General features: G+C 31.7%; 1 long non-coding RNA gene across 1 annotated transcript; it reads right to left on the reverse strand.

Annotated features, from left to right (window-relative positions):
- Positions 1-2180: 2180 nt before the first annotated feature.
- Positions 2181-6575, reverse strand: LOC143079085 (uncharacterized). Its single transcript, XR_012979335.1, has 3 exons — positions 6450-6575; positions 3625-3763; positions 2181-2572 (listed from the first exon to the last, which is right to left on the reverse strand). It is a non-coding gene; the product is annotated as an uncharacterized LOC143079085 (long non-coding RNA).
- Positions 6576-9854: the final 3279 nt, after the last annotated feature.

Raw genomic sequence — 9854 nt, forward strand, 5'->3', positions numbered from 1 at the left:
TTCACTTCCTATATTTAAGAAATTCGTCAATAAAACATTTTGTTTTACATTCTTAATTTCCTAAAAAACGATTTTATTTTCAATTCTGAAAAGTGATTTAGACTTCAAGTACTTTTTATAATTTTATTTAATGAATGGCTATTATTTATTTTGAATTTATTGAACCATATAATTAATTATTGACTCTTCACATTGAATAATCCGCATCGCAGATTATGTAAAATGTTAAAAGTCAAAAATTAATTTTACGGTTCAATAAATTCAAAATAAATTATTGCCATTCATTATCAATAAATTTATCCCAAAAAAGACTGAGAGAACTTTTTATATTAATTATATTAACAATAACAACGTAAACACATGTTGGCGTATGAGAACACACCACCAGAATGGGCGTGTCGCCATAAAAATTGACAACATTGAAAATAAAAGTAATACTTCTAACCAATCAGAAGACAGTAAATACATCAATTTTTAGTTCAAAAATTTAAATCTGTAATTCAGCATGTTTAAAAAAATTCCTCGCAACGATTAAAAAAACAAAACTGTCACAGATAACTTGAGTTTGTCTTTTTTACTTGTAGTGATTTTGAAAATATATTGGAATGATAAGACTCCTAAGATACAAGTATTCTGAACAGGTGTAGGACATTTTTTGTGTACTAATATAGCTTTTATTTTTTGTCCGCACTAAATACATCTAGCCCCCCCCCCTAAAAAAAAAAAAAAAATTAAAAAAATATAATAATAAAAAAAAAAAATTAGATAAAATTAAATTAAATCAATAAATAAAATAATAAAATAAAAAGATGAAACATGTTTCCTGGCAAGGTTTGATTCATGATGTAATTTACTAGACATTAAGCAAACAATCTAACTTAAACAGTTGATTTTTTATCATTCTAAAGTAGAAAAAAATGCTATAAGTTGATTTCATAAAAATGTTTTAATGTTTCGCATATCATACTTTCTTGTCACGAATAGGGTGTTTAGACAGTAGTTTGTGTGAAGAGGCAAAGGATAATGAAGATGACTGAGTTCGGTTACAGGCAATCAGACAATAAAATTAAAGTATTAAAGAATATTTAACTTATTTTTTTCACAGATTGTACATTTACAATCACATAAGCTCCGCCCGATCAGTTGGTGTACTGTAACACTACTGTCCAAGGTTAGGGGGATAGTTGGGATCCCGCTTACGTGTTAAACCGCGCCACACTGTGTATTTATGTGCCTGTGTAATTCAGTGGTTGTTGTTTGTTGGTGTGTAATATATTTGTTTTTCGTTAATTGTTTGTACATTATAGTTATCAAAGGTTCCAGGATTATAATTTAATACGTCAGACGCGCGTTTCGTCTACATAAAACTCATCAATGACGCTCAGATCAAAATAGTTATAAAGCCAAACAAACACAAAGTTGAAGAGCATTGAGGACCCAAAATTCCAAAAAGTTGTGCCAAATACGGCTAAGGTAATCTATTCTTTGGATAAGAAAATCCTTAGTTTTTCGAAAAATTCAAAGTCTTGTAACTGGAAATTTATACAAATGACCATATAATTGATATTCATATCAACGCCGAAGTGCTGACTACTGGGCTGGTGATACCCTCGGGGACGAAACGTCCACCAGCAGTGGCACCGACCCAGTGGTGTAAATAGTTATCAAATGTACCAGAATTTTAATTTAATATGCCAGACGCGCGTTTCGTCTACATAAGACTCATCAATGACGCTCAGATCAAAATAGTTATAAAGCCAAACAAGTACAAAGTTGAAGAGCATTGAGGACCCAAAATAAATTACAAAATACATAAATTAGATCTTAATTTTTTTCGTTTGAATTGTTTTGCAGTTGTCATTTCGGGGCCTTTTATAGCTGACTATGCGATATGGGATTTGCTCATTGCTGAAGGCCGACCGGTGACCTAAAGTTATTAATTTCTTTGTCATTTGGTCTCTTGTGGATTATTGTCTCATTGGCAATCATACCACATCTTCTTTTTTTATATTGAAATATGCGATTACCAACTTGTTATTCTTTTTATCCTATATCTCTGAAAAGTAACATTTATAAACATCAATTGTCGATTTCCTGAACATCTTCGAGTGACAGGATTTCGATTGTTTACACAATTACCAATTGCTGGACTACTAAGTATGTCATTTAAGGATTTTTACGTCAAACTCCCTACCAATTTTCAAGATAAAACCTTTTTATTTTTAGAACTGCAGTACGTATTTTGAATCGTGTACGAGTAAATGAAAGGATTTAATTATTTTGGCATTTTTATCACACAACCATCGATTGTTTAACTTTTCAATTTCTTCCAATAGGGTCTGTTCCTCAGATGATAGCGGATATGTTCCTAATATCGTAGCTACTATTTCGTCTCTTTTCCCCGAATGTGACCTACCAAATAAGACTTAGAACCGGGTTTGTACTAAAATGAGCAATATGACGGCTTTAGTTTCCTATATAGAGCTTTCACTGTTTTGTGTAATACTGTTTGTTTGTATGTGTTTTTCTTTTGCAGCTTATCTGTAATATGCTGTTTGTGTTTCTTTTCAAACTGTAAAAGAAAATCAAAAAATTATAACCATCTTAATTGTAGTATCTATCAAAGACTTTTTTACTTATCTAACCTGAGGAAAGCTATTTCCGTGTATTCATTCCTCAATATGAAAAACTATCGTTAATTGCATTCGATTAATTATCCTCATATTAAACTACAAATCTCTTATTCAAACCACTGTTGTCTGAAAAAAGAGCTTTCTGGTTTCAATATTTTTGTTTATTTTACTTTTGTTTGAAGTTGCAAATTTTTTGCGTCTAAATTTTATGTAGAATGTCATTTTGGTTAAACATATTCTGGTCATAAAATTTAGAACAGTCTATATATTCTAGTACATTTAGTTGTCGAAAATTGTGGATACCGAAAAAAGTCCATATCAACATGTTAAGATGTGAAAATTAGATGCACACGTAGAAAATCTATGTCCAAACTCGTCATTCCATTTCTAATTTACAATCAAAATAACAATGTATGGGGGAATCACATGAGTCGCGTCTCTAGTTTCGCATACATCACAAGTCATACAAATCCAAACTATATTATCACACCATGACATTGCGTAAAACAAAACAAAAACTATATTGCAGGGAATTGTTTTGTAAGATCTCTCAAATTAGTTGATTAGCTGAACTTAAGACAAATAAGAGAAAGGAAGATTGTATAGATATGTTTGTTGAAACCTAGTCGTCTTTTGTTCTTATATCTTTTTATGCGATTTTGTTTTTTTCTCTTTGAAATAATTTGTTTTGAAAAAAATAGAATACAACTGCAAAAATGATTTTTTAGGGAATGTCCAGTAATTTTGCCCTGTAACTTTCATTCACGGCCAGCGTGAGTTGGGATGCAACTTAACCTGACTTTGCTGCGTTTTGTACATCCCTCATATTAAAAGGATCGCTGCCGTTCTTAAGTTTAATTTCAAATACCGGACTAGAGCAGTTGCGGTTGACATATTTTATCTATAGTCAGCCATTTCGGATTGAAGATAAGTTAAAGAATATTATAGTAACTCTGTTTTCAACTTAAAATATCGTTCTTACTTCACCTACCTTCATATATGGCATTTCTCCCAGGCTCGCCACACATCCAATAAGATTCCCCTTTACAAGGTCAATTGCATTGTAATTCCGATGCTTGGGGATATGCTGGGCTGTAATACCTGTTTCCACAAAGGCACCAACGACCGGCCTGACAAATATAGATTTGTATGTTACCCAACATAAATAGAAATCGAGACTTGAAATTAAGTGACGGCGTATTTAGCGGTCAAACAATTGTCATGTACCGATGATTTATATATTTGGTGATTGCTAATTGGTTTGATTGGACATTTACTGATCTGTTTTTTTTCTACAATCCTAAATATAACATTAATTCATACTGCTCAATTTTTTTTTCTAAAATTTATTGAATTTGTTATCTTCTTTCGCTTTGAAGTGAGAGTCTTGGTACATCTTGCTGATCTTGTAAAAGATCAGTAAAATCTATGGAATACCGTATCCCATTATTTCGGTACTTGAAAAAAAAACCGACAGTGTTAATTGATATTTGCTATTATACATTTAAAACAGTTTTTTGAAATAAGGTACACATGTAATCATATATCGTCCGCATGCGATGGTCTTATTTTTTTTGTCTGGATTTCACCATACGTAAGGCCCCGTGTAGTGACATCAACGTTTGAATCAGATTTATGATTTACAAATTGTTTGGCCCTCGAGCGTCACTTAAGACACATTGATTGACAAAATGCGCTTCTGGTTCAGTCAAATTGATACCTTCAATGTTGTTTATCCCGTATAAATTACTATACTGTAGCATGATTAAAACTTATACCAAGGAACTCAGTTGATTAAGCAATAAGATGCCTAGGATCATTCTTTAACTTATTTGATTCATTAACAATTCCGGTTCTCTTTACCAAACTGTAGAACATAGATTTTATATTCAGACGAGATGTGCCTCGTGCATACCATTTATAATCCTGCAATATTGAATATATAGTATTACATGGTCAGAGTTTCCAGTACATACTACAAAATGCGTGTATAAGATTATAAGGTGTAACACCACCAAGTCGGACCGGCCAGAAAGCACAAACCAGAAACCAGTACATATTTAACACAGAGTAGTTCCTATGCATGAGTGTAACTTTCAAAATATGTAAAATATCTAGGTATAGTTGGTATCAAGGAAAGCTAAATGACTGGTGATCATTGCAGAACACTTTTTGACTTATAATGTTGAATATCAAAACATTTGGACCAAATTTTATAAAGAGGATACATTTTGTCAGATCTGTAGTACCTGTTTTGGTACAGCCGAAGTTCAAGGGACCAGTTCTTTATTATATGCCATTAAAGGTATGTTTCAGTACAAGACACCATAAAGTGTTGCTTTGACATGCAATGATTTCACCTTATTTGAACTTAAAACAAAACAGTTGTGTCTGCTTGAAATTGAGGAATTTAACGTAGAAAGCAATTGGGTCATGAATTAGTGGTGTATATGATGAAATCATAATCTTTCAATCAGTTTAATTGAAGTCTGGGGCTGGCATGTCAGTTAACTGCTAGTAGTCTGTTGTTATTTATGTATTATTGTCATTTTGTTTATTTTATTTGGTTACATGTTCTGACATCAGACTCGGACTTCTCTTGAACTGAATTTTAATGTGCGTATTGTTATGCGTTTACTTTTCTACATTGTCTAGAGATATAGGAGAGGGTTGAGATCTCATAAACATGTATAACCCCGCCGCATTTTTGCGCCTGTCCCAAGTCAGGAGCCTCTGGCCTTTGTTAGTCTTGTATTATTTTGATTTTAGTTTCTTGTGTACAATATGGAATTTAATATGGCGTTCATTATCACTGAAATAGTATATATTTGTTTAGGGGACAGCTGAAGGACGCCTCCGGGTGTGGGAATTTCTCGCTACATTGAAGACCTGTTGGTGACCTTCTGCTGTTGTTTTTCTATGGTCGGGTTGTTGTCTCTTTGACACATTCTCCATTTCCATTCTCAATTTTATTCCATAATAGATGTGTACACAATATATTAAAATAGTGTATTGACAAGTAAACACATTTTGCACATATAATTAAAATGTTTGAACACATATTTATTACCGTCAGATTTTCGGAATCCTCTCGTTTCATCAAGTTAAATTCCTTATAATAATTTGCCCATTGACCCCCATTTTTCTCTTTATGAATCTTTTACATGTATAATTATAAACCATCTGTAAAAGTCTTATAAAATCTTTGTTATGTTTTAATAGTTTTTGAGAACTTAAACTTGTCAATTATAAAAATAAGAAAATTTAAGAGAGAACATTTTCCCGCCAAAATTTCAATGGCTAATATCTCGAAAACAAGCACATTGACCTATATTTCTTGTGCTCTTTTGGTTCCTTCAATAATCCCCTATCAATATATACTATTGTTATTAAAAGCTTGTAATTGTAAAACTGAGTAGAAAACCTCCTTAAGAAATTTGCATTTGATCTTGATGACTGATAATTTTCTTCTTAGCGGTGTGGAGTGATATGAAAAATTATCGCTAGAAACTAAGGGGGCGAGTGGCTTTGTCAATGAAATTGACAACGTCGTCATAGGTAAAATAGCGATAAATAGATTAGCATAGGTCATCTCAACTCGATTGCTGTTTTCACTTTCGCCGTGACGACTCAAGCGAGAAAAATCAATCTCGTTTAGATGATCAACGTTAATCTATAAATAACCCTAATTGATGTATGCTCAGAATTTGCCAACCTTCAGGAAGCACTTTTTTGTACCAAAAATTCTGGAATAAAATATGCGGACCTCAACTCTGTACAGTTTGTCAATTTTGACAAGCCCTTAAGCTGTTTTACCTGTAATCCAAAATACGTGTACCCTCTACAGTGGATCCTGCATTTCTCTAGTGTAATCAGATGTAAAATCTTTATCCTGTGCCTTAACATACGGTTGATGTCATCCACAAAACATCCAACATAGTCTAAGTAAAAAAATAATCGTGGTGCTGTTTATACATGTTTACAGAACAAGTGCATTCAGCATCTGATTCGTTTTTGTTTGTGTCTTTTTGTAACGTACAAAACAGGCATTACGAACAAATGAAAATGAATTGTATTTGTTTTCCGTCGAACACGAACTATATTAGAAGTGATCGATATTAAATTTAAGTTCGGATTCATCAAAAATACTTCTTTTTTTTTTATTTCTAATGACGGACAGAGACGTGTCATGTATCGCAAAGTTGTCATTATTATTATCATTTAATAAAAATTAAACAATAAAAATACCGAACCCGAAAGAAAATTCAAAACGGAAAGTTCTAAAGCTCAAACACATCTAACGAATGTAAAGCCACTGTCATATAAACACGTCGTTTGCATGAAATTTGAAAAGAAAAATAAGTATTTGAAGGAAAAAAGTTAATACTTATGAATATGCTAACATTTATATGATGTGTATAAAAACAGAAAATACATAACGTCAGCGGTCCACACAAATATCGAGCATGACTTGTTATTAATTGGGTGGTACTGTGAGGGTCTTTTTTGTTTATACGACAAAAATAAGAATAGAAAGATGTTTTAAAATCGTTTTGAACGGGATAAATTAATCATCTGATTTTTTCTTTAGTATGTAATTCTTTTTTAAAACTAGTCTTATGGTGTGAAATAAATGATTTAATCTTGTAATCGGCATGTAAAATATTTCATTAATTGGCAATAGAGGCTTAAGTAATTCAATTTCAAGTTCATTCTTTTAAATTAAACTCCTTATAGATACATTGTACAAGGATTGAAATTATCGATGCCAGATGAGAACAAACATCAATATATCCCAACAGGTTATAATTGTATAAAATAATTGACTTATAACGATATATCATGTTGTTTGACAAACAGTTGTACACAATAACAGAAGTTAATAAAGAAATGGAAATTGATAAATAATAATATTCTAGAATAGTCATCTACATTTTGTAATAAAAATTCAGCGAAAATTACAATCATTAATTTTAGAACAATATACAGACCGTTGGTTTTCCTATATGAATTGTTCTACACTAGTAAATTTGGTACCCTTTATAGTAGGGATGTCAAAAGATCTGAACTTTAATACTCGGATACTCGGTCATGATACTCGAGTACTCGCGAGTACTCGGATGAATCTTAAAAATTTTATGTTGGATGCAGTGTGTTTGTTATAACCTTACATAAACATATTAACGAAAGACAAACGTACTACAAAAATAGCTTGAGCCTCTGTTTTTTTTTGTCAATTAAACAATGAATTACCGACCGCCGTTTTTACAAATCAAAAAAGAAATCATTATTTGTATACGTGTTCATGAAACATTTTCCAATAAAATCTTTAATATTTGCATATTTAGTCCGACAAAGTAGATAATATATGTATCGTCGGTTCATGAGGAATTGGTATTTTTCATAATACGACTTGATTAATTTACTTGTGTTTTTTTTCGTGTTGTTCAGTATTACTTTTTCTGTGTTTTGTTTTTTTGCACTATCGTTTGTCTGATTTTTTTTTATCCATGACGTTACCTGTTTGCTTTCGACTTTTGAGTTGGAATATCGCTTTCGTATTTTTGCCTATCTTTAAATTGTAAATTAAACAATTATAGTTAAGTTTCAAATACAGAGTAATAAAATTAAAATGTACATCTTCTCATACCAATCACGTTTACATAGAAGTTTTGATTAACAAACAAAGGTAAGTTTTTACGGCTTGTTATCAGTTAAGGTGGTATGGGTGTCTTCCTCCATCTTGGATTGTAAAAAACAGAGAACCAAAGGTCCAGATTTTCTATCAAGTTAGCAAAATTTGGTGCAGGAATGCAGATAATAAATGTGAATTTTCATTTAAAAGAACCAATTTATAAGAATATAACTTATAAATATTAATATTTTTGCAAATGTTGATTATTTTTGGTTGTTTTTATTTTTTTTCAAATTGGCATTTTAAGGGGAGATAACTCTTAAACAGTGCATTTTCTGAAGGATTCTACATGGAATTTTCCTTTTTTGTATTTTAGGCGGAAAAAACGTACGGTGACCCTATCTTTTCTTTTGATATTCTCAAAGCATTGTCTGAAAGCTCTCTTTTCCTTAAGTATTTAACAATTCTATCATTTTGTTTATTTTCAAATCACAAAATAGTGTTTTTTTCTGTATAATCCATACAAAATGTGTCATTTTGTCACGTCCTGTAGCTTGAGAAAATGCGCGGTGACCTATCATTTTTATTATATTTTTCAACATATATCAATAGATACTACGTTTTGGCAAAGTATGAACAAATTCTATCATTTTTATTTTAGACTCCCATACCACCTTAATTAGTAATCCATGAAAGTGTTGATCCGTGTGCAAACACCGTTAAAAATTGTCGCTAATCAGTTGCGTAGGGTTCACCGCAGGTCACTTTGATTTTGTTCTTGTTTAGGAATATGATCTGGTTAACAATATCAGACGAAAAGACCGTTGGACTTTTTATTTTTGTTACAAGTTGTGCACATGAAAACATTCCTTCAGGAGGAAAGAACGTTGCTGGTACTACTATAACAAATAATATACTCAGGGTAAACATATTTATGTTGTTAATTGATTCTATTTAGTATTACAAAGGGGATATTTCAACGGAACTAAAGTGAGTGGAAATGTGGAGATGTATAACAGGCAATCGAGTATCCGAGTACTAAAACTGTACTCGAGTTCTCGACATTCCGAGCGGTTGCCATCCCTACTTTAAAGCTTGTTGTTCGGTGTGAGCCAAGTGTTGAAGACCTTACTTTGACCTACAATTGTTTACTTTTTACACATTGAATTGTGAGTTTTATCATTGACATTCGTACCACACATCTTCTTATTTTTATTGGCATACGAAATCAAGTTTTTCAAATATTTTTCATGGTGCTGCTGTGAAGTATAAGTTGAACGTATTTATCTCTATAGTGACCAATATTTGTGTATAGATTTGAGTACACAGCACTGAACAAACAAAGGACGAGAATCATCACATTCTTCATAGTTCACTGTAAGCTGATATTAATAATTTGAAATACATTTTTATAGTATTAGCATTGATGAAATGGTAAAATTATTTCCGCTTAACTCAACTTCTTAGATGGTTACAGAAGTAAAAGAAAAACTCATCGAAGATATGAGGCTAATGATTTTTACACCATTATTGCGTACAAGAGACTCATCGATGACACTTGAATCAAAAACGTCAATAGGACAAAC

Source organism: Mytilus galloprovincialis, chromosome 1 (assembly GCF_965363235.1).
Source record: "Mytilus galloprovincialis chromosome 1, xbMytGall1.hap1.1, whole genome shotgun sequence".
NCBI lineage: Eukaryota > Metazoa > Mollusca > Bivalvia > Mytilida > Mytilidae > Mytilus > Mytilus galloprovincialis.